This window comes from Mus musculus, chromosome 10, assembly GCF_000001635.26.
Source record: "Mus musculus strain C57BL/6J chromosome 10, GRCm38.p6 C57BL/6J".
NCBI classification, from domain to species: domain Eukaryota; kingdom Metazoa; phylum Chordata; class Mammalia; order Rodentia; family Muridae; genus Mus; species Mus musculus.
In genome coordinates this window covers 99,620,163-99,646,875 of record NC_000076.6, presented here as the reverse complement: position 1 = coordinate 99,646,875, position 26,713 = coordinate 99,620,163, and the positions used below count along the sequence as shown (strand labels likewise).

At 41.6% G+C, this 26,713-nt stretch overlaps 1 long non-coding RNA gene and 1 pseudogene across 2 annotated transcripts in view; one reads left to right on the top strand and one right to left on the bottom strand.

The window, feature by feature from the left end:
* The window catches only part of Gm20110 (predicted gene, 20110), a 48,964-nt gene that overhangs the window by 11,259 nt on the left and 10,992 nt on the right, over positions 1-26,713 (bottom strand). The window lies entirely within an intron of this gene.
* Positions 4,956-8,145, top strand: Gm18409 (predicted gene, 18409; annotated as a pseudogene). Its single transcript, NR_038018.2, has 3 exons — positions 4,956-5,113; positions 5,260-5,361; positions 5,900-8,145. The product of NR_038018.2 is annotated as a predicted gene, 18409 (transcript).

The following is a 26,713-nucleotide window of genomic DNA, read 5'->3' as shown; positions in this document are numbered from 1 at the left end:
GCACTGACTCTGCTGTTAAATATCAGTGTTTAATGACATCTGGGTCGCAAGGAATTGATGGGGTTTTCCCATTTACTAAAGGAAAACATGAACTCACAAATGAAGACTTTTAGTTGATACAGAAAAGCAAATCCAAAAAGGTACATTTCTTTAAATATGTCAACAGTCCTTGGCTCGTCCCATTGAACAACTTTTCATATAAAACTAAAGGCATGCTGGCCTCCATTAGCCTTATTCCTAAATTGGGTAAACATTTTCTTAATAGAAATGCCTGTGACCACAAATAATCTCCAAAGATTATTCATGACTACACAGATGTGCATCTACACACAGAAATAGTGGTGGCTTGGTATGGCCTGTCCATTCTGCTCACATAGATGTCGCATCAGGTATTAACTTGGGTATAGAGCTGTACCAGTTCAGAATCTACTTCTGCCTGAAAAGTGCCTCCCATGTAGAAACTTGTGTAAGGAATGTAGAATTTCGCAAAGCCCTGTGCTGTCCCATCTCGAGTACAGGGTCTTCCAAAGCAAGGCCAAGGAACTTATCTTTTTGAGTATCAGCAGTACTTGTCAGTAAGGTCAAATTCCTCTCCTTTCAAAGTTTCCATTGTACTGGTTGTTTTCTCACCACTATGACCAAATGCCTGACAAAAAGGCATCCTGAAGAAGGCAGGGCTTCTTCTGGCCAACAGTTCAGAGAAATGGATTCTGCCATATCAGGAAAGGTGTGGAGGTAGAGGCAGCTTGGTCCGTGGCACTGAACAGGAAGCAGAGAAACAGAAATACCTGTGTGTTCTTGTGGCTTTGTCTGTTTTCACCTTTTCATTCAGGCTGCAACTCCAGTCCATGGGTCTTCCCGGCTCGGGGTACACTCTCATACACACCCCTAAAGTTGTACCTTAAGCGCTTCTAAATCCTGTCAAGTTGGCAATGGAGAATAGACATCATGTGCATAATCTGTTAGTGCTCTTTACGTAGTAGGGACATTTTGATGGCCTTCTCTTTCCTTTAGATAACTCTTCTCCCATGAAGCAGTTATGATAATCATCCCAATTTTTAAAAACATATCTCACTATTAATTGATCTTGTTAAGGAATTAAATAATGGGTCAGAGACATAGTTCAGCAGTTAAGAACATGTTCTCCTCTTGCAGAGTACCTGGGTTCAACTCCCAACACCTACAAGGTGGCTCACAACCATCTGTGACCCCAGATCTATCAGGTATGCACATGGTGTGCAAACATACAATGAGACAAAATATTCACATACATAGAGTAAAATAAGTAAACTTTAAATTTTTTAATGGAATGTTAAACATAATAAATAAGACAACGTAATTTTATGATTTTTGTCAAGTTTCATGATTATCCTCAGAGTCCTTAGGAAATCATACAGTAATTTAAACAGAAAACATTGGAGCTGGAGCCAGGTATACCTTTAATCAAAGCACTTGTGAAACAAAGGCAAGTGAACCTCTGTGAGTTCAAGGCCAATAAGTTCCAAGAACACCAGTGCTCTGTAAAGACATTTGGTCTCAAAAAATTAATAATAATCAAATTTTAAATGATAATTAAAAATAGTTTGGCCTGGAGAAATGGCTTAGTGGTTAAGAACCCTGGCACCTCTTAGGTTTGAGTCCCAGGACGCACAAAGCAGTTGACAGTCATTTATAACTCCAGTTCCAGGGACTCCAACACCCTCTTCTGGCCTCTATGAGTACTGCAAGCATGTAGTACACAGACATACTTGTGAGCAAAACACCTATACACATAAAATAATAATAAAATAATTTTCAGTATATTATTTTCTTCCCTGAAAATCGGGTTTGATATTGAGGGCTTATGAAAATATTTTGGCACTTAACATACAGCCAAGGATATCTAAAAACTGTCATCCAGCATTGGCTACTAATCGTACAGAAGTATTTCAAATATGCAGTGGTAGAGCCTCAGCAAAGGTGTTTCCAAAGAGGTTTACCCTTACCCGAGGAGGGAAGACTGAACAGCTAGGATTACAGCCTAAATACGGTTAAAATGTTTAATGGTGGTAGGGTATAAAATATCTTCCCAGTAGATTGCACAAAGGCAAAGAATGAGCAGCCAGTGTGTTTAACTGCTGAGCCATCTCTCCATCCCAGGTTCAATAACATCTTAATTTAAATATTTACTTCTTTTTCTAAGTTACTACTTTCAGATATAATAAACCAAGGAGTGAAGTTTGCACTCTCTATTAGTATTCTTGCCTTCTAATATCCACATAGAATATTTTCCTGTTCATATTCTAGTCAACTGGTGCTTCGCTTGGTCAAAACTACATTTTCTGACCATTGAAAAATCAAAGACATATCCATTATCTTAATCTAGGGTCTAAGTTTTTGTTACTATTGTTTCAAATTGTCACAGTTATTTCATTTCAACTATGAAGATGGATGACTTCACAGCGATAACTATGAGATAAGTAATCAGTCATTGTCGAGCATATGTATGAATTTTGCATAGCAACAAATCTTATGCACAGAAAAGAGTAAAAATTGTTCCCAGGATTTTTTTCCATTATTTTATTTATTTATTCACTGTACATCCCAATCACAATCCCCCCTCCTCCCGGTCCCCACACACATACAGCCCCTCCACCCATCCCTCTCTTCTCCTCTGAGAAGGAGGAGGATACTAGCCCCTCTGGCACATCAACTCACTGCAGTACTAGACACATCCTCTCCCACTGAGGCCAGACAAGGCAGCCTGGTTAACAGAACAGGATCCACAGGCAGGCAACAGAATCAGGGACTGCCCTGCTCCAGTTGTTGGGGGACCTGAATAAATACCAAGCTTCCTGTCTACTACATATGAGCAGGGAGGCCTAGGTCCAGCCCATGCTTTCTCTTTGGTTGGTGGTTCAGGCTCTGGGAGGCCCCAAGAGCCCAGGTTAGTTGACTCTACTGATCTTCTTATTGAGTCTCTATCCCTTCCATTTTCCTCAATTCCTCCGCCAAGTATTCCGCAAGATTCTCCAAGCTCCGTTTAATATTTGGCTGTGCTTCTAGGATTTAATATACTTCTTACAGCCCGAGTTATAAAGGATGAACTAGATTCATTCCTGTGTTTTAAAATGATTCCTCCATCTTTCTGGCCAGTGGCAAACCTTTGGTCTTCAACAGCAGAGTATAATTGTTGCGGTTTGGGTATAGATTTCTATGCTGCCTTTGCTTCATACAGCTTTGGGTCCTGGGGCTTCTTTTTTAGTCCTTGGTTCTTCATGGACCACATAAGAGTAACCATAACTCATAACGTATAGGCTCTCTGAAGAAATTAAGATTCAATTCAGAAAAAACATGAAATATGATCTTCAAAACAGAGTAAGCCCAAAAAATGTAAGGTATTACTATTAAGGTGGCAATTATCGTATTACAGCAACATAACACACAACGTGTTATACATAGTAACAGAAGTGTATAACATACACTACAGAGGCACAGTACTCACATATATGATATATACCAGGCTATGGTACATATGCATATACTTAAGTTCATGCACGCACATATGCATGCACTCACGCATAGACACACAAACACACACACACACACACACACACACACACACACACACACATGTCTGTTCCTCAGAATCTGCAAGGAAATAATTCTAGTTCATTCCCCTTAGGCCATCAAAATTTGAAGCTCTTTAAATTCTTTATTTAAATAATATGCTATTTGTATACAACCTACCCACATAGTCCAATATACTTTACTTCATCTCTGCATCATTTCTAATGCCTAATACAACACAAATGCTACGTAAAAGTTATTACCACCTAGGGAATAATCACAAAACGTGTTTTTTCATATTTAATAAACACACAGTTGTTTTACAAATACTTTTGCTCTTTAGCTGGTTGAATCTAAGGCTACAAAACTCACAGGTAAATAGGGTAGATAGTATTATGTGTATATCATGATATATGCATTATTTGTAAATAATATATTCCTAAATATAGCATATGTTATTGTCATGTATGTAATTATACTGATGTGACTATTATTATAACCCCCTTCTTTCTGTCCTTACACATACAGAAATATGGCATCAAAAGGGCTACTTGATAACTTAAATTCACCTTCATTGCTGCATTCCCAAAGTTAAAGTGATAATAATTAACTGTCAGATATTTTCCCGCTTTCAACCAGTAGCTCTAGAGAGCACACACCCTCATGCAATAAATTTGATTGGAAACTGCATCATAAAAGATGATGCAAGCCACTTTTTTCTTCCTGATAGTTGAGAGTTTCTAACTGCCTGAAAATGGGCGTCAGGTTCTGCCCTTCATTGAGTGTGTCTTCCATTCCTTTATTTCAGAATGCAGTTTAAGATGTTGATGTCTGCAACCATATAAATAAAAACCTGAGTCCCTAGCCTCACAGGTAGGTATGCCTACAAGGAAGCTTCTAGTTTGTTGCCTTTGTAGTTCTCTCCTGTTCTTGCACCCAGAAGGGTGAGTATATGTGGTTGCAAGCACGGACACCATTTTTGAAACACTTTTTTTTAAAGCAAACAAACAAAATCCACTTATTATTCACTTATGTTCGTTTGATCACTACCTTCTGGGACTTAAACCCCTTCACCTGGAGTTTAATGAACACTTCCTACAAAGGAAAGAATTAATGGCTAACCATACTACAGAGAAGTTAGCTTATTTTAAAAATGTCATCCTCTTTGTAATGCAGATCTATGTATATGGACCTCTCTGGGAAAATACAAAGATAATAAGCAAACGAAGGTCAGCATAGTGAATGGGGCGAGTTTTCTCTTCTGGGTACCAGCCAACTGAAAACACTTCCGTCTGCTTTGCAGCGCCAGAGGAAGCATTCTCATCTTCTGCACAAGAAGGACGACTAGTGGTCAAAGGGCGCGTTCTCCGTTCGAAGTTAGAGCCTGCACCCCACAGAACTGCAGTGCAGTCGGCTTTTCTGGTCCTTAGTTTCCATGTATCACTGAGGATAATGAGGCCAGGAAGAGGAGAAGGAAATTAATTACTCAAGGTTCTCTGGATATTTTGTGTCAGATCCAGGTCTTTTTCTTCGATTTAATTTTCTTTGGTTGCGAAGGTGCCGGGTAAGATAATTAGACCAAATTCCTTTGATAGAATTTAGAATTTGGGTTTTTTTGTGAAAGGACGAGTTTTAACCAGTGTGGGAAACAAAAAGAGTAAGAACTTGAGAATAGCTTGGTTAAAGAATTCTAATGAAGATTTCTCTTAGTTTCTGACAGTCTCGTGACTCTCTGAAAAGATGTATAGTCTGTGTATATTCTGTCTTGCGCATGTGCTCTGAGACATCTTCAATGGAGTCATTGTTGAGCAGGTAAGTAGAAACTTAACCAAGTTCTCAGTCCTTTACTCTACACACACAATCATCTCATGAACCTCATAGCCAAAGACCTACATACCTTGGCCATAACTGAACGCTGTCATTAATGCCTGATTCTGGAAGTAGTTGTGTACCAGCAAGCTCCTGAGTTTTTGTTAAATTTAATACTTTCTCTGAAAACTTGGAAGAGTTAATAGGCGATGTGTATATTTAGAAGGAATTGTTTAAAGTTCAGAGCTGAACCAAAGATCTCTGCGACTCAGCTAAGCATTTTCTTTTCATCTCTGAGTGATTCTTAAGTCTAACTTGAAACGACCCTGTGGGCAGAGGACTCCCACACAAGAGAAAAAAAAATCTTCCTTGAGGTGAGAATGCAAAAACAATACAGAGTGTCAAAGGAGAACTGAGAAACGTCCCCTTGAACCAACTGAACTGAGTCATTAGCCAAGAACGGTTTGTGAATGAAGGAATTCTGGTATTTCTGACCTCCCACTCAACGACATCCCAAACTTCATTCTTTTCTTGTTCACAGCTTCCAAACACTGTCTCCACAGTAACCATACTCTCAAGAAAGAACAACACGTGCAAACGTCTGAGACGATGATGTATTCACCGTTAACTTTAGTCTGGTGGGCTGCTTATTTTTGAGACGGAGTCTTGCTATGCAGCCCAACTTAGCCTCCAGCTCAAGGTATGTCGGCCACCTGAGTGCCGGGATTACATATGTGTGTTACTACAATTTTCTCTATGAATAACTTTGAAGAGTACAAAATTCCACAGGTTTCACCAAGCACAAGGAAAAGTCTCCTGGGAGAGATGACTGTAGAAGGGAACTCTCACAGTAGAAGATACTGGACTTGGTGCAACCTGTTCCATGCATGAAGCTTCTTGTATACTCATTTGAAAATATTCTTCTTCTATGAGAAGTAGCAAGCACTACCAACTCCCTGCCATATAGCAATGGTAAATGGCCTGTCCTACATGAAGTGCTGGTGGTAGCTAACTGTTAGGAGAATGGACTTAAGCACTTCTCAACATGAAGCGTATCCAGTGTGCCTTGAAGTATACTGGATGTTGGCAGCATCAGGAAAACAAGGCCTAGAGTGTGGACCTGTAGTGCTAGTTACTCCAGAGGCTGAGGCAGGAGGATTACAAGTTGAGCTTGTGAATCTGGGCTACCAGAGAGTACAAAAGTGGCCTGGGAAATTAACAGGTTCCATTTCTAAATTTTAAAATGGCTGGTTTATAATACAGTGGTAGAACACCTATACAGTACACACAAGGCCATGGTTTAATCTACAATTGAAAGGAAGAAAGGAGGGGGGAGGGGGGAAGGAAATCATTCCAATATATTCAGCAGTCGAAACTAAAGGGAGAATTTGAGTGCACTGCTTGGCACACTTAGTACCTGCTTTTCCAGCAGAATTGTTGATAACATTCTAGTTTGGATGGTAAACTATATAGTTCCCCTACTTATTAAGCAATTCGTGCATGCTAAGCATTATAGATGCAAGATATTCTCTATCATTGAAGTGTTAACTTCTGTCCCGTGAAAACAGACAAGTAAACCTTTGTGATGTGTATAATGTATACACTTTGCATGTTAGAGATTAACACGTAATGTTTTCAAACTTTACCCATGGCTTCTTAGCTGCAGACTGAGTCCGAATGCTTGTCAGAGTCCCCGGGGGTGGGCCCATGATAAGTAGTCTTACAGGAAAAGTAGGAGCTAGCTAAGTGAAGAATGTTCCAACCCAAATGATGGGTGGTTGCCAAGGAAGACGAACAAAAGAGACCACAGCAGTTTAGGAGAACTGAAAGCATTTGATTTGTGGAGCCCCGCCATGAGCAGGCAGGGGAGTGAGCTGGAACTCTGGAGGATAACTGCTGGATCTTGAAGCCCTCACACTGATTGAAAGTCTGAACTGAATTCCCAGACTTGGAGCACTAGCCATGCATAAAACACAGCATTGCCTTGGCGACAGCAGGAGCATAAATGACAGAGGACAGGGACACAAGGAAATATAAGCAGAAGTTTTAGGGAGGGATGCACATTTAATCTCCCAGTTCAATTTGGCATAAGCCTCTCTTTTCGATCACCTCCACACACCTTTTGAATTAAAGAATAATGTGTTCCCCGGGCCAAGCCCATGTCTTTCCCATTACCACCTGCTCCCGGGTGGGCTCACGGTATCCTTTTTCCCCTCACTCATCTGTTCCTTCCACTTCATGGACCACCAATGGCACGGGCATCAAAATGTCCAGCCAAGTTGTGTGCCAGGAAGCCTGCCACATGGGAGTTGGCACACAGCCTCAGGACTGCAACAGAATGCACAGCTAGGAGGCTGGCTTTCACAAGTGAAGCAGAGACGGCATTATTGTAGCCTATGCAGGATAAATAGCTATGTAGTAAATGGGTCTTGTTTTGCCCGTGCTTTCTAACAAGTAGATCTCACTATTTTGGAGAAAGTCTAGCTTTGGCCTTTCCCATTATGTGATCCCTCTCCCTGTGTACTTTTCAGCATGGAAATGTATGAGGAACATCTGTAGGACCTTAGTATTGATCAGTAGATGTAGACAGCTATAAGACAGGAAGGACTGAACCCATGTGTCTGTAGACAAAGATGAACGCCGTGTTGAAATGCATTTACCTGACACAGAAAGGTCATTGGAATGCTCTACAGATGAGTTTACTGCTGTTACTACACTGACTGGAGCTCTGGGTCAGTATAAGGAAGAAGAATTTGGAAAACTCTTAAGTAAATATCCAGCAGATTCTAGTAAATTCTGTGGTTTCTTCTGGTTTCACTCATTACAGCACAGTTTCCAGCAAAGAATTACTATGAGGAATCCTAGGGGATATTGAACACAGTATGAAGTGGGATTCTCTTGATCAGAATTAAAGGGAGAGAATTCATGTACGTGTTTCGTGTGTGTGTATGTGTGTGTGTGTGTGTGTGTGTGTGTGTGTGTGTGTGTGTGTGCACGTTATAAGAAGGGTGTTTTTTATTAGTTTATGTTATAGAAATGACCAATGGCCTCCCACATACTGAAGATTCAGAGAATCCAGTGACTGCTCAGTCCACAGAGATGAATGGTTTGGCAATTCCAATCCTGTTCTGGAGTCTCAGAAGCTCCCTGCCCAGTTGCTGATACCAAATTGGTGCCAGAAGGTTTGATAGCAACTGAAGTGATAGAGGCACTCAGAACAGCAAAGGAAACAGGCATGGGACACTGCTTCTCTCTAGGGTCTCCTCTGAGAGCAGGTCTTGCCTCCCCCAACGAATGCTCTCTGGAAACACTCTCACAGACACACTCGTCTCATCTGTTCTAAATTGCATTAACTCAACAAGAACAAACGTCGAGATAAAATGAGCATGAGTGTACTCCAGACTGATTAGAGCATGTATCTTCAGCTATTAGTCAAAGAAATGCCATAATGCAGTATGTGGAAGACATCCATTAAAAATTATTACTATCTCTAAGACACTATGAGGATAAGAGCTTATTCTCTTTGAAGCGTGCCCAATGAAGCCAGGATAGAAACTGGCGAGGCAGCTTCATGAAGTGCATGGCAGGAGCATCCCAAGGCCCAGGGAGCTCCATCCTGGACAGAGCTCAGAGCTGTCACTGGGTCATATGCACACTGTGTTGAGGGACTCAGCCTAGCCTTTACTAAAATGTTATTTCTCATTGGAGGGATTCTGAGATGAAAGACGCAGATAATTCTCTTCTCCTTTCCATTTGGAATAGTCCTCCTTCAGTTCAGCTCTCTTTAGGCAGTAGAGGGAAGGCATCAAAAATATCTTTATAGTTAGTGGATATTAGCCAAAAAAAAAAAAATTACAGAATACCCAAGATACAGTCCACAGAACTCAAAAAGGACAAGATGAAGTGCCCAAGTGAGGATGCCTTAGTTCCACTAGAGAGGGAGAAGAAAGCAATCACAAGTGGGGAGGGAGGGAGGACCTGGGAGGGAAAGTGGATGGGGGTTGGGGTGAGGGGAGGGGAGGGAGAGGGGAACTTGATCTGTTATTGCTTGAGGGAAAAGGACTAAAGCCCTGAGGGCCAGCAGAAAAAATGGAAACAGAAGTTGGGAGGGATCCTCCAAAATGCACCAGAGACCTGGGAGGTGAGAGACTCTCAGGATTCAAAAGGAGGGACCTTACATGAAATGTGTGAGAGTATGGAGAGGGAACTTATAGAGCCCACCTCCAGCAGGAAGACAGGGGATCAAATGGGGGAGGGGATTGCCATCCCACCTTCAAAACTCTGACCCATAATTGTTCCTGTCTGAAAGAACTGCAGAGATGGAAATGGAGAGGAGCCTGAGGAAAAGAAGGTCCAGTGACAGGCTCAAACTAGGATCCAGCTTAAGGGGAGATCTCAAGGCCTGACACTATTACTGAGGCTATGGAGTGCTCACAAAAAGGGACCTAGCATGACCGCACTCTGGAAAACCAAGCAAGCATCTGAAAGACTCAGATGCAGAAATTTGCACCCAACCAATGGACAGAAGCTGCTGACCCCTGTGGTTGAATTAGGAGAAAGCTGGAAGAAGCTGAAGAGGAGGGCAACCCTGTAGGAGGACCAGCAGTCGCAATTAACAAGGACCCCCGAGATCTCTTAAACACTGGACCACCAACCAGGCAGCATACACCAGCTGATATGAAGCCCCCAACACATATACAGCAGTGGACTGCGTTCAGTCAGAGAAAGATGCACCTAACCCTCAAGAGACTGGAGGCCCCAGGGAGTTTAGAGGTCTGGTTGTGTGGGGGGATGGGGGGGTGGGGACATCCTCATGGAGACAGAGGGATGGGGAGGAGATATGGGATGTGGAACAGTCAGAAGGTGGATGGGGGCTGGGGGATAAAATCTGGAATGTAAAGAAATAAAGAAAGAAAAGAAAAATAATTAAAAATAAATAAATAAATAATAAATAAAATAAATTTAAAAAATAATAAAGAGCAATGTCCAGAAGACATGGTTTAAGAGGTACAAATTTTTCTGGGTCCTCTCTGGTTGTCGCAGCATCATCCCAATGGCTCCTGCTCCATCAAGGCAGGGCCCACGTAGCATTTGCACAACCCAGCCTCTCTAGAATCAGTTCATACAGGCAGGCAGGCAAAGGCACTTTACATTGAAGGACTTCACTAAGGTAAAATGCCCCAGTCAGAGAGTAGCACAGTACGTCCTAGGCACAAATTTAGGGATACCCACCTCTACCTAAACTAACGGCACCTCTTATTACACGTGTTCTTTGCTCCCAAGGTTCTGTTTCTTGCTTGTTTTCCAGCGTTAAAGATCAAGGGAACCATTAGAGAACATGCACACCAGCTCACTCAATCGAGAAAGGGAAAACTGAACGGGACAATATATCTTATATCCATGGCCGAATGAACTTGCAAATGCTGTACCTTAGAACTTCAGTGAAGCTGAGGTCACTTTTGGCAGTTCTCTGCCACTTTTGGCAGTTCTCTGCCACACCAATGAGCACCAATGAAGCTGCAAGAGAGGGCCACGGCATTGTTAGCCCTTCCTTGTGGTGGCACACCTCCAAGAGAAAGAGAAGCTCAACCTGCCACTTCAGATTCTTAGGTCACACCCTTTCTCCTAACAGAGGGGAGAACCAGAGAAGTGGCACTAATTAATGTCCTTCTGTTGGACCAAAACATCATGACTGGGGGGGAGGGGGGTCTTCAGACTAGCAACAAACAAGAGGCAGCTTCCTAGCCTTTCAATATTGAAAACAAAACTTCAGTGTGAGAGACTCCTTATGTCCATGTGCATAACCTTATACTAACAACACAAAGGTATCTTTTCAATACACCTAGGAGAGGAGTTTTGTGCCCTGTATACTACTTTTAAATTGTTCTTCTTAGTGATTGGACCAAACCACATGGGGACCGTTAGGATACAAGCCCCTATTGATCTCCATTCTTAAAAAAGGGCCTGATACTAAAAAAGACAAACAAAAATATCCATACATATCTACACACACACATCATCTGCTGGGTATAAAATATTATCTCAATACAAGACAGTTTATTTTTGCATATCTGCAAGGACTGGAATTCATCTCATATTTGCTAGCCATCCATATGTCCTCCAGTGGGATTTTCTCATTCTTATTTTTGGTTATACTTCCATCTTTATTTGACTCCTTAGAGAAATTTTTCCCTAATTTCTCAAAACCAAGACTAGCTAGAGATATCACAAATAGCTTTCTTATGCTTATTTTCCCTATATTGTCTTTTTTGGATTTTTTTTTTGAGGTGAGTTGGGACCAAGAGACCTAGCTTACCGATGGCTCACTCTTCTTTTCTACACCAAATTTCCTGTTTAACCCTCCAATCAAAACTTAACTCTCAGCCAGATGATATTGTAGGAAAAAGAAAAGAAGAACCTTATAGCAAACATACTGCCTAGCAACCATCTACAGCAACACTCTGATGGACACTCTTCCCTCTTAGCTACAAGCCCTGGACTCTGCTCCTCTCTCTCTCTCTACACACACACACAGCCTCTCCTAATCTCTAATTCTCTAAGGAATTTATGTCTGCCCCTAATTTATACCAGCCACTCTGAAAAGCTGTCTTGACGTTAAGCCCTTAGAAGACAATTGCACATCTATCTATTCCTGTATCTCCAAACATTGCAAAGCACTGACACATCAAAAGAGAGGGGCGTGTTGTGATGGAGCTAAAAGGACAGTTGTTTGGCACTTAGCACTGAGGAAACTGCACTGTTAAATGAGGGGAAAGTGCCCAGCATCTTACCTGGCCATCTTGCCTGAAACATTATGCATAATTTCTCCACAATATTTAACATCTCCCTCCCCTGGGACAATTTATAGATACAAGATGACTAGATTCATTAGTTGCCTGAGGCTTGAAGGTCCTCACAAGTGCTGCCCAGGGGAAGTTAGCCATGAACATCTATACTTGCATATGTGGCCACGATGACATCTAGAGTTTGCTTTTGTTATTTTTGGTGGGTCTAAATAGTTTTTTTGTTTTATTTTTTTTGTTTTGTTTTGTTTTTTTGCCTCTGATGACCTCTTTAGAGACTACAGCCATCCCTTAGGATTCTTGGGGACCCCATGAATAACAAATTGTGCAGGTTCTCTATGTACAATGACAAGGTCTTTGCACATAGCCTACATATACCCTCCATTACCTCTAGATCTTAAATCGTCTCTAGGTTATTTGCAAACAGTAAACACTAAATTCTCTGTAAATAGTTGTTAAACAGAATTGTCCAGGAAATGGTGGCAAATGGGGAAAAAAAACAGACATGTCTAATATGGTTGCAATTTTTCCTTATGCTTTTGAATCAGAGATTGAACACACTGGCCTAGATATAGAAGGCTGACTATTCAGCTAAACAAATAAGAGAAGTGAGCAGGTTTGTCCCACACTGGTGGGATACTTAAGCTATCTGGCTCATAAACAAGTCAACCTCTCTCTCAATATCTCTCTCTCTCTCTCTCTCTCTCTCTCTCTCTCTCTCTCTCTCTCTCTCTCTCTCTCTCTCTCTCTCATAGACACACACACACACACACACACACACACAGAGACGTACTGTACCTGCCCCACACATGCTTGGGAATTTAAAATAGTGCTTCCTCCAGTAAAAGCATTGCATTCAGACTACAACAAGTAGCATCCCAAATCTATTTACACTGCACCAAATGCTATGTTAGAAACAACATATCTTGGGCGATTTAGAAAAAGTAACTACTTGGAAAACATTTATTCGTAGTCAGGATTAGTCTTCCAACCGCAGCATTCAGGATGCTGTAGCACGGGGATTGTCGTGAATCGAGGTGAGCGAGGGCTATATAGTGAGTTTCAGGCCAGTCCGGGTTACACTGAGTAAGACTTTGTCTCAAAAGAATAAAGTTAAATTTAAAAGACTGTGGCGATAACTGTAAAGGACTTGCCTTACAAGCAGGGGGACCTAAATTCAATCATCTGTAACTACCTAAGAAAGTGTGATGTCTCTCCCTTGGAACCCCAGTGCTATAGAGGCAGAAATAGATCCTTTAGGCATGCTGACCAGACAGCTTAGCCTGGTGACTTCCAGGCCAATGAGAGAACTTGTCTCAAAAAAAAAAAAAAAATTAAGGAAGACAGCACTTGAAAAAGAACACTAAAACTGTCCTCTGTCCTATACGCACAAGCACAAACATTTGCATCTACACACAGGCACACACTCAGACATCCCAAGATACCACATCTACTGGGGAGTGACAATCATATAAACAACGTCTTAATCACCTATATTCTGAAATGTAGCCCTTCCAAACCGTTATATGCTTCAAGTATATTAGGTTGCAATAGAATACTATATTTATTTCTACTCAAATTTCTTAATCTCCTGAAAGATGCATTGTTCATTACTAAAATTATTATACTCTTACTACTCCTGTGTAGATCCAGCAACCTCATATTTGATAAGCAAACAGCATTTAACTCTTTAGCAATAATTTAACTGTAAACCATCCCTAGGGTTTGCTGACAGCTCTCAAGACTGTGGACATTGCTTAAGTAGGTAACTCTCATCATTAACAAAGATTTGTGATAAAACAGAAGAAGAAGGCCTCAGCAGTCAGAAATGTCATCTTACTTATAGTACTGACCACATAACTTTCTGTGGAGCTCCCAAGTTTACATGGAAGGTATGGAGAGAAAAAAATGGGAAGCACTACAAACGAAACTAGTGACAAATCTGCAAAAATAAAAATATGCAGAAGTGAAACAAGTTTATTCTGCATAAGCACTGGTGTTTTATGTGGTCTCTTTTATTTAGCCCAGAACTTTCTAGAAGACATATTTCTTCAACTCCTCCCCGCCGCCTAGCCCCTGAAATCTGGGACCACTGGAGGGTAGAAGCTATTTGTATACTCTAACGAGTAATCGCTAATTTTATTTTTTCAGGTCTTGTAGTTGGCAGTAATTACAAATATGCCACTCCCTCTTATGTGAGGGAACACGACCTTTGTGAGTACAATTGAATCTTTATTTGATGAGTCAAAGGTTTGTGCCTTAGGACATCCTCAGAAACCACAATTTCCTTTGCCTCAGTCCTTAGCTGTAGAAGGTATGGGACCTTCTTAAACTTAATCCTTTCTCCAGGGTTTCTTGAGTTTGCTTCTTTCTTTTAAAAGCAGAGTGGGGGTGGGGGGGAGACACTGCTTAAACTACAGCCAATTTAAACTAAACATTTCATAGGACCCTCACATTGTAAAATGCTTGTAATTGGCTGCTTCTTCCTTTAAAAAAAAAAAAAAAAAGCTTCTCTTAGGGTATTAGAGTCTCGGGCATCACCTTTGTTAAAGGATTAGCCTGTCTATTCTCAGCCACCAGCTTCTCTCCTAATATGGCCAGTTGCTTTGCAAAGGCCTAGACTATCCTCAGCTATGGGGAGAGTCGCGCACATCCATCTTTGCTGCAAAAACTAACAGCTCAATGAGCCTATATTTCTTAGGCTTTTTAACAGAAGAAACGGTCTCGTAAATATTTTGCCGTCTCCCTGGCCCTAAGCCCTTAGGTAACCAATTGAATTCAATGGACATTTATCAAACGCCAACTCACCGCAGCAAACACCTACCATGTATTCTCAGTATATTTCGGGAAAGTGAGAAATCAGATAACAAACCAACTTTATGGCCCCAAAGAGCTGTGTGCCCCAGGCAACAGGAAGGACGCGAGCCCTCGGCTGCCCTCATACAGTTCATTATCCAGAATGTATTTGAATTATCTTACCTAGAAAATAAATTATCTTAAAAGGTCACCTGTGGAATTAAGGAAACGTTAAAGCTCTTTTTCTTTGTTCCACCACAACTTTTTAACGTATTATGATTTGAGAGTCTCCAGGCATCTCTTGTTGGGTCCTTACCTTCCCTAGGCCTCCAGAACTCGTAGAACAAATATTTCCATTCATTTGTGGTAAGAATTCACACATATAATATGTGTCTAAGAAAAAAAATTGATATCCTTCCTTTTCATCTCCTTTTTCATTTTTAAATATTTTAATGTTATGGGTAAGAGTGTTTTATGCACTATTTGTGTTTCTGGTATCCACAGAGGACTGAAGGGGTCCCCAGATTCCCTGGAACTGGAGTTATAGGTGATAGCTCTCAGCCATCACATGGGGACTGGGAATTGAACTTGGATCTTCTGCAAGACTGGCATATGTTCTTAGGCGCTTTCTTGACTCCAATCAAGCATTTCCAGAATTCTTGAAAATTATAAACAGAGTCCATCATTGGATGACCACTTCAACTGATAAAGCCCAAGGCCAAGGGTATGACCCTTCTAGCATAAAACCTAGCAACAGTTAAGAAAGGAAGCCACAGGTAATATCCCCCCTACCTGAGAAGCGAAGACGGTTTTGATCTTTGGCTTTTATTTCCTTAAAGTTTTCAGTCTGATAAGAATTAAATTAATCAGTGTAAGTTATATATTTTGAAAGAATATAACCTAATGTTTTTCATATCAACGACATGCTGCATTTATAAACATTTATGAGGTATAGTGTGAGAACTCCATACAGTAATAATGATCAAATCAAGGTAGTAGCATTCTGGTTTCTCAGACACGTATACCGTCTCTGTGTTACAAGCTGAGTCTTCTAATCCCGTCTAAGTGTTCAGTGAATTATTGTCAGGCCCGTTTACCCTGCGCTGCTATATTAGTAATTCCTCCCTCGGTATTTTTGTCACCTTCTACCTGGCCTTCCTCTATGTCCGATCCTCCTTTGCCTTATAGTCTCTAAAGATCACTGTGTTAGTGAACGTTCTGCTAAGCCAACTTTTACGGCTTCCATGAATGAGTGCGAACAGGGAGTGTCTGACTTCCCGTGGCTGCTTTGTTTCATATCAACACAGTATCCCCTATTTGTTAACACAAATGACCGGTTTCCATCCTTTTAACCATTGAAGCTAGTCTTTCAGGCAGATAGACTACATTTCCTTATCTGTCCATCGGCAGAAGGGTACTTTGGTTGATTTTATGTCTTGACGATCATTAATGATGCTACAGTGCATATGAGGATGAGTTATCTTTTCAGTGTAACAATTCCGATTATTTTGGATATCCAAAATAACATATTGATCCCGGTTGTTGGATGTATGCATGGTAGTTCTATTTTTAGTTTTTTATACTCTCACTGGGTGTGTAGAAGAGTTGCCTTTTCCAGAGTCTTCCTTGGCTTTCTAAAAACAAATAGCCAAATGGCGGAGTGTGGCTTTGAACCCAAGGATATATGAGTCTAAGTTCATCATACTCTGTGCCACTTGGGGGGCCAGTGCTTCCCCTAGACTTCAGTTTCTTCTGCAACTCCACAGTTTCATATTAGGACTCTTTAAACCAGTGTCCTTCCCCTAAGGAAGGTCATTTCTTTATTTCCTTTTCTGCCAGAAAGTTTGTGGTGTTTTTCCTCAAACCTAGAACCTCACACAAGTGCGCTACAGTTGATCTACATACCCCACTCTCTTTCTTTATACTTAAGACAAAAGAGTAAACGCTCATGTCAAGACATTATATAAGAATCCTTTGTGCTGTTTCCATTTAACCTTAGCCAAGACATCAAGAACTAATTCAAGTTTCTTCTTGGGCAGGAACTGCAGAAAACAATGATTTCTGAATCAAAGTATTGTGGTACTTTTAACATCTTTATCCCTTTCTGCTGTTACAGTAAAATAATGTAGACTGAGTAGATTGAAAAATAACATGAGAATTGTTCACATGTCTGCAGGCAGAAATTAAGGGGCTGCAGATTGAGCATATGGTGAGAATATGCTTTCAATGTAAATGTCATTTCTTAGTGTGTCCTCTCACAGTGCCGGGGCAAACAAGCTCATTTGCATTTCTCTTACAAATGCATATGTTCTCCTCACAAAAGTGTTGACCATATAACCTGCCTGTCTCCCAAAGACCCCTCAATACCACAAGAGGTTAAGCTTTCAGTGTATGATTTAAGCCATAGCATCAGGCCCAATGACAGAGACCTTTGGCGTTCACATTCCAAGATAATAAAGTAGAAATTCACCCCTTCTTTCTGCAAAGAGAGGTAGCCCATTAACTCAGCCATAAACTCCAAGTTTCCTCATTTCATGGCCTCTCTTCTCCTATGTGTCAACTGAACCCCACATTCAAGTGACATAAAGGCCCTATCTGGCTGGTTCGTAAGAAAGCAGATATCCTATGGTTTATGTCTCATCATACATGCACATCACTTCCTCACACACATGTTTGCATGCGAACTCACATCCATTATAGCAGGCTAACTCGCTGCTTCAAAGAAAAGAAATACCTCTGAGTTACCACAAGTTAGACTTCATATTTGCTGAATATTGGACTATGAGGGAAAAGTTTGAGGGAGGGGGAGGTAATATGGATCCGTGTGCTTAGGTTTTGTCTGCAGAAACCTTAAGGTCAGAATCCACAAAGATGAATGTGAGACATCAGACACGGGTAGAGTGATGTCTCCCAGGGCTGAGGTTCTATTGAGACCCTCATCTCTGAGCAAAAAGATGTCATTCTAAACAAAAGCCATCTATCTGTGGTTCATTAAAAGAGAAAAATATGGAACATACAAATTTGAAAAAATAAAAAGTCATTTCCACTAAGCTTCTTGGGCAATAAATGCAAATCCATAGGAACCAAGTCAGGACAGGAAGTACTGAGAAGACAAGGTGACTACAGATAACCTGATGGGACGTTAGAGAAAAGCGGAATTAAAGTTAATTGAGATGTCTGAGAGTAGCTGTAATTTAAGACATGCAGTCTTGAAATCTTTCAAGTGGGAGTGGCCACAAAATAATTTGAGTTTTCAACAGGGAAAGCAGGGACTAAGGAGATAACCCCGTCATTAAAGAGATTCCCCTGGAAGCTTGGGGACCCCAGTTCAGCTCTCAGCATCCAATTAATACATAAATCTTTAAAACTTTTGAGTGTGGTGGTGTGGCATGCACCTGTAGTCCTGGGTCTGGGAAATGAAGACACTGGTAACCCTAGGGATTGCTAACTAGTCAGGCTAGCCAGAGTGATGAGAGACTCTAGCTCCAAATAATAATAATAATAATAATAATAATAATAATAATAATAATAATAATAAGTGGATAACAATGAAGTGGACACTCAATGTTGACCTCAGGCCGCCATATGCGCACTTGGGTGCGAGTGAACTTTCATATGCATGTACACACAAGCATGAACACATTAAATAATAAATAAATAAATAAGACTTTATTAGGTCAAGCTAAGGAGATACAATATTTCTAGCACTTTCTGCTTCTACTTCCCCCCACCCCCGCCATTTAGTTTGCTAAAGTAGCATAATAGTTGGAAATGGTTTTCTCTTCACGCAACTATTTTCATGAGCTTGAGTTGTTTTTCTCAATATTGCCTATAACTCGAAAAGGTTAATAAATCAAGCCATGTAGACCTATTTACTTCTTAACATCTCAAGCCATCCCAGAACTTAATTGCTGGAGGCCATGTTTGTTCTGTTATAAGGTCAAATCCTCGGGCTTCCTGATTCCCCTTCATTTTGCTGCAGGGTTACATGATGATGGGTTTGCCAAAAGAAATACAATGACTAATTCTTTCATAGACAACTAAATCTCGAGCTACATCCTAAGCTCTTGAGCTGTTACTGACATTTAAGAGAAAGAGAATCCAGGATACTGAGGAAGAAAAACTAATAACCGAGAGGGGAAAGGGTACCCCAGACAAGCATTAATATCCCACATGATAGCTTGAACTGGCCATTCCTTGTCATGCACCTGGAGACCAAGTAAACTCACCTAATTCCTCAGTGGTTTCCAGCCAGCCCAGCCCCGACTTGCCTTGAGACATGAACTGGCTCCACAGAAACCAGGAAAACAAAGCCTGAGGAAGATTTTGCAAAGCTCAACCGGACAAGCTGTGCCAAGCAAACATTAGATATTTGCAAAGGCATTCCATTCTCCTTGGGCTGGTTTCCTGTGTGCACACTTCGGGAACAATGCCTTCTGCACCTTCCCTAAGGCCCCTACTTTGTCGGATTATAAATGGGCTCCAAGTCTCACAGACTGTAGAGTTCTGTCCCGCTGAACATCAATGCCTATAGACCTATGGTAACACGCATTTCACAGGATGAGAAAGGCACATCCTGTGGCCCAAGATGCTGAGAAATTCTAGAGCCTTGGTGGTCACAATGCACCTTTGTCTTGTACAGGATCAGAAAAGCTGTTCGGGAAAAATCTTGTATGTGTAACCTCCCCAATGCTAGTCCATCCAAAGACCTCTTCACTTTTGACAGGAAGTTAACTTCAGAAATGTTACCACAAGAGATTAGCATGGCTTTCTTGAGACGCTGAAACAAATTGCCACAAACTGGATGTCTTAAGACAATAAACTTTTGGTTTTTGGTAGCTCTAGAGGCCAGGAGTTCAGAAGGTCTGATGAGAGCCAGAGTCTCTTCCAAAACCCTGGAACCCATCCCTTGCCTCTTGAACTTCTGATAGATCTGGGCGTTCCTTGGCTTGAGGCCCCATCACTCAGGTCTCCTGTCCTTTGTGTTTCTCTTTTCATACCAAAAGTCTTCTCCTTAGACCACCCACAGTAGGTTTCTCCTTTCCACCTAAGGAGAGATTTCTCTTCTTCTACGGGGCAATATTTATAGAGTTAGGAATCAGACTGTGGGATGTATGTTTTTATGATCACCATTCAGGTATGCTAACTGAAAGCAAAAGAGTACATTCATCTTGAACCCATCCTGTAACAAACCTAGGCCTTGTTCTGTGCTGATCCTAAAGAGTCAAGGCCTGGTTGGTATCCCCACACCCCCAGTACTTCAGTCTCAGTGGAAGAGAAGGACCTAAAGTGAATTTATTCAACACGAGGCAGTAAGACAATGACAGTTATAATCATAACAGAACGAAGAAGGTGATGAGTTTGCCCTGGAGACACAGGTGGGCTCTTTAGAGATGAGGATGCTCTCTTCAGATTGAAGACTGGGATGGCATGGCGGTGCGTGCAAGAGGTCAGAAGGCTGCTGTAAGTGTGAGGTCAGCTTGGGCTACACAGTGAGACTGTGTCTCAAAACAAGAACAAACAAACCAACAAAAACAGAAAAACACTTAAAAATATTTAAGAATGAACAGAAGTTCCCAAAACAAAAAGAGAAAGAAACAAAGTGTGTTTGAAAATCAGCAGACAGCATTTTGGAATTAGGTCTCTCAGTCCACTTTTATGTAGGTCCCAGGGATCAAATTCAGGTCATCAAACATTCATAGCAAAAACCTTTCCCCACTGAGCCATCCTGCCAGCCCTTGATTCACTATTTGAATGGATATATAAATGAGGACACAGAAGGCATGCTGACCAATTTATCCAGATACTAGAAAATTAGAGTGCTTTCTTGGATGATAATCAGATTTCAAAAAGTTAACAGAAGGTCAGAACTGAATAATTTAATACTCCATCCCTGCATTGTTTTAAAAAAGAAGAAGAAGGCAATACTCAGAAGGTGGATTCATTATTGTTCAGAGCTGTAACTTCAAAGCTGGATAAGATCAAGCCTAATATTTAATATCCTTGAGCAAATGAACAAAGAAACTACTTAACGAATTAACAAGGAAATAACTTGCAAGGTTTACTAGACAAAAAAAAAAAAAAAAAAAAAGGTCATTCAAAGATTTGTGTGAAGAGTCAAGAGTGTATCTGCAAATGCCAGGTAGAGTCTTTATAAAGTAATGATTCCCCCTTACTCTGGTTCTCACGGTGAATGACACCTTATTTACAATAGATCCTTGAACTGTGTGAAAGAAATGAGCCAGATGTCACCCGATGCTCTCTCCATCTTAATGGAGCCCTGTGAAGAATCCTCCCAGGGAGCTTGGAAGGGGAGAGCTCAAAAGCACAAAAGGGATCCGTAGCTGGGTGTGGTGGCCCCTCCCTGACCCCAGCATTCAGCAGGCTGAGGTGGGATGGGAGCCATAAATTTGAGGCTAGCCTGGGTTACAGGGTGACTTCCAAGTTAACCAGAATAAGGTGAGCCTCTGTCTCAAAAGCATAATAGTCAGGGTGTGGGAGAAATGTACTGCCAAGACTAGAAAGAACACTGCCCCCAGTTTCTCTAATCCTAGATGTCAAAATAGACTCAATAAGATCTTAGCTGTTGTGCCAAATAACTGGCACAGAGATTTTCCTGATCATCTTGTCCATAAGTTGGGGGATAGAGTATAATATTTACTTCATAAGTTAGTATCCTATGGAAGATAAAGAATTCAATGTCCATCGTTCCCTATCTGTGTAGTGTATTCTAATTAGCCATTAAGGTGGAGCATGAATGTTCAAGGACATGCAGGCTGTGTTCCTGGGGTACACTTGCGTTAGTCTGCCCTTCAAGAAAAATATTTTAAGTTATGTCTTCTATGTTCTATGTTCTCTTCTATACTTCTATGTTCTCTACAACTTCTTGTTCATGCTGCTTCCTTTTTCTCTGGTATTAGCTTAGCCCTTCTCATTTATCACTAAGAGATCTTTAAGGTACACACACACACACACACACACACAGAGACAGAGACAGAGAGAGACAGAGAGAGATGGAGGGGAGGGAGAGGGAAGGTGCCATAGTTAAGGTTTTACTGCTATAAACAGACACCATGACCAAGGCAACTCTTATAAGGACAACATTTAATTGGTGCTGGCTTACAGGTTCAGAGGTTCAGTCCAGTATCATCAAGGGGGGAACATGACAACATCTAGGCAGGCATGGCACAGGTGGAGCTGAGAAGTCTACATCTTCATCTGAAGGCTGCTAGTAGAAGACTGACTCCCAGGCAGCTAGGTCATGGGTATCAAAGCCCACGCCCACAAGGCCACACCTACTCCAACAAGGCCATACCTACTCCAACAAGGCCACACCTGGGTCAAGCATTTACAAACCACAGACAGGGAGAGAATCATGTGTCTTCAAATAAACAGCACATGCATTTCTTTTCCGGGATGCTGGAGATCCAAAAGACCTTTGTGAATACTATGTAAGAAATACATCAGGAGCCACATCTGCAACCCTATATGTATATTATATGTTATATCATATTTATTATATACTATAATGAAGTTAGCTTTATTTGTGGGAAGTAAGAGTGCTGGCCAAGTTATGCCATTTACAGGTAAGTATTTCTTTCAGCCATTAGAAACTAAAATCTAGAATTCAGACCACGGGGTCTGGAGAGATGGCTCAGTGGTTAAGAGCACCAACTGCTCTTCTGAAGGTCCTGAGTTCAAATCCCAGCAACCACATGGTGGCTTACATCCATCTGACTCCCTCTTCTGGAGTGTCTGAAGACAGCTACAGTGTACTTACATGTAATAAATAAATCTTAAAAAACAAAACAAACAAAAACAAAACAAACAACAACAACAAAAAACACTTTAGAATTCAGACCACATTGGCAAACTATGACAACATGGTTTTCTTTAGACACAGACCTTGTGGGAGCTCGCCCCTGGGAGCAGCTAAAAGTTCCAACATCTTTGCCAGAAGTTTACGTTTCTTTCACATAAACATTGCATTTTAAGCCAGGCGTGGTAGCGCATGCCTTTAATCCCAGCAATCGGGAGCTAGAGTCAGGAGGATTTCTGAGTTCGAGGCCAGCCTGGTCTACAAAGTGAGTTCCAGGACAGCCAGGGCTATACAGAGAAACCCTGTCTCGAAAAAAATGAAAAAACAAACAAACAAACAAAACATTGCATTTTAAAATCAGTAATCTACAAACAACTGTGGATTTTTTTAAAGTCATTTCTATCAACTGGTGGAGCCTGGTATGACTTGGTAGGAACAGAGTGACATAGTTCCTGCCCCTGGGACAAGGCCCCTGTATATGTGTCCACGAGTAACACAGGCTGCTGTGGGGGTAATGCTTGTTTGTGTCATAATGTACATATTTCCTGACCCACTAGCAGTGGAGGACTCTTTCCTTCCAAGGGATGCCCTCCCTGCTAACGTTGTTAGTGACTTCATGATAATTAAAAACAGCAAGAGCCCAGGAGTCAAGGGTGTGGATTTGTCTTAGCAAAATGATAAACACTGGGCCCTTCAGGGCAGCCCTTAAGGCTATGAGAAAGAGCTCTAAATACATGAGTTAAATATATATATGTGCATATATACATATGTATATATACATATATATGTATATATATGTAGTTTCTCAACTATGCAAAAATAAGGATGCAATATGAATTATAGAAGGGGTTTCAGGAATCTAAAGGAACAAAAGCAGTTGAGCTATGAGCTAACTTGGTAGAAAATTACTAAGGAAAGAGATGAAGAGATTTAGGGAGTGCTGATTGCAGGAGATCCCACCCAGTTTTGTTGTTGTTATTATTTATGCTTACAAAGGCAGACAGATTCCTAAATTCAAGATCAGCCTAGGGAAGAACAACGTTGGGCCCAGGTATGGTGGAAATGGTAATTTCAGGCCAAGGTCCTACCCAACTATCTTGTTGCCTGTGTTTAACAGAGGCAGGCAGATCTTTGAATTCTTTTGCAATGTTAAAAAAAAACTGTGCTTGCTGTTTCCTTAGAATAAAAAGAACTGGGGTCTAGGATGCTGATGCATAGGAAATCAAAAGGAAACCTGGAGTAAATGACTGGATTGATATGTAAAATAAAAGACTGGACCTGTGTTCTGCAGGAGTTGAGCTATCCAGAGAACTTTTTAGGATAAAAAGAGAGAACTTCTTGGAGAACTGAGACAGACAGACAGACAGACAGACACACACACACACACACACACACACACACACACACACACTCACACTCACACACACAAGGAAGCAGGGCATGGACAAAGAGATCTCTTAGAATAGCAAGCAAGCAGAATATAGACAGAGAAATCTTCAGAGAGAGAGAGCAGAACACAGAGAGACTCAGACTGGAAAAGCTGTGTCAAGCAGATCACACAGGTCGTCAGCTTAGATCCACAATTTGTCTTCGAGTCGTTCTTTCCACCTCTCCCAGACACCCCTTCTCTCAGAACCCCTCTCCATCTAGTTGAATGTCTTCTAAGGGAGAAAGCTGAATCCAGTACACATCAATGCAGAGCGCTCAGCAAAACATCGCTGTTACGAGCATGAAGCAGCAGGGGTGAGCATGCACAAAGCTCTTTCGGAATTCCTGATAACAGGAATGAAGGAGGCTGACGGCTACTGAGCTCATGACGTTTGCTGTTACTGTGCAATGCACTGTTTTCTAACTTAATCGTATGACACATCTGAACGCAGTCAGATTCCCCACAGCCCGGGGGAATGAGTCCCACTGAGGTAGTGTGACCTGCTGAAGTGATGCATACTTCACATCCTTTAACCTCTGTGTGATACTAATCTCCGCTGCAAGGATTTGTTGTTCGAGGAAGAATGAAACGCCAGACTCAGTATGTAAAATCAAGGAGTGTTGTATTCTACAGAAGACCAGCATGTGGGGGTCCCTCATCCCAACATGGAGAGACCCCTAAGTGAGCTCACAGGCCCAATTAGGGGAATTCAGGGGTAAGAAACCTGTTGTGAAGTATGCACAAGACTGCACGTGCTTTGTGATTCTATTTATATAAAATATCTAGAATAGATAGAGACACATGATAGAAATATCTATCATAGAACACATAGCCAGACCACAGACTGGCCATCCTCCTGACTGTGGAGGAGAAGGTGACAAGGTTGACTTTGATGTCCACGGATATGGGTCGTGACTGCCCAGAATAGTCCACTTTGAAATGGTTCTCTTTACGTTATAGAGTTTCATCTCCAGGGAAGAGGGAGGAGCAGGTTGGTCTGGTGCTGCTGTGTATACAAATGCTAAATTCTGATCCCAAGACCTGGTTGCCCCCATAAGAGTGGATTTTCACGTATAACAGCCTTTGTTGTGTAAACTTTGCTCCCCATTTCAAGCTATTGGCTAAATAAGAGTGGCTACAGCCAATAACTGGGGAGAATAGAGCTAGGCAGGGCTTTGGTTACTCTTTGGGGGTCTCAGATAGGGACCTAAACAGAGGGAGAGAAAAAGAAAGAAGACAGAGAGAGGAGGAGGTCACCACGAGAGGAGATGGACTATGAACAGTGGCCAGGCTAAGTCCATCCTGAGAACATGTTGATGGATCAAAAAGGCAGCCCAGGGGAGACTCAAACAGCAAGTAACATGGGGAGTGCAGCTGGGAATTAGCTGGTCTAGTATGTATTAATTGTGCTAAGCTGATTAAATAAATCAGCAGGACTATGTTTCAATTATTGGGGGCTGGACTGGTCATATTAAGAACTAATAGAGTCAGGCTAGAGAGATGGCTCAGAGGTTAAGAGCACTGACCGCTCTTCCAGAGATCCTGAGTTCAATTCCCAGGAACCACATGGTGGCTCACAACTATCTGTAATGAGATCTGATGCCCTCTTCTGGTGTGTCTGAAGACAGACAGCAACAGTGTACTCACATATATAAAATAAATAAATCTTTTTTAAAGAGAGAGAGAGAGAGAACTAGTAGAGTCAATTATTAATCGTTTACAACAGGCACCAGTCAACCAAAGAGGATGTGTTAAAAACCCATTTGGAAACCACTTACTTTGCAAGCTAACTAAGATACACATAATATTTAAAAGCAATTTGAACCGAGGTACATGGGTAGACAATGCTTCCCCCAGAAGACAGGAAGAATTATTAAATAAAAACCACAGTGTCAAGCATTGGGTACCTCCCTTTGAGTTATTGGTCAAGGGGGTTCCAGAGGCCCACAAAACAACACAGCCTGTCCTCATCGCCCTTGGCTGCCCGCCCGAAGGAAATGGCAAGGCCCTATTGCATGAGCTGCAGCACACTTTGGTTGCAAAGACGTAGAGAAATAAAACTGGAACTAACGTGGAAACCTCCTCTCTCGTGGCTAGATTGCATAGTGCCAGAAGATGCTATGTACCCTGGTTGGAAAGAAAAGTGACCAATGGTATATTACTCAGTAGAGGACAGTGCATGCTACAATACCAATGAGCCAAGCTAGACTTGCCCACTGATCCAGGAAGTGGCACAAAGGTTACGGGAACATCTGCATTCTGATTGGATTTGAGGTCTGCTACGCAGGAGTTCTCTCCTGCCTACTACTGCAAACCTGGCCAAAAGCTCATGGTTCAGGAGGCCATAGGCCCTAGGGGAGAACTACCCTTCACTTGCTACAGGGACCCATCGTCAAACTGCCTCCCGGGTGTTTATTTATATATACACACGGGCTAGCGGTGCTCTGAATATCCAAATAGTGCAGTGGTTCATAGCTAATATGGAAACTCATAACTGGCCAAGGTTCT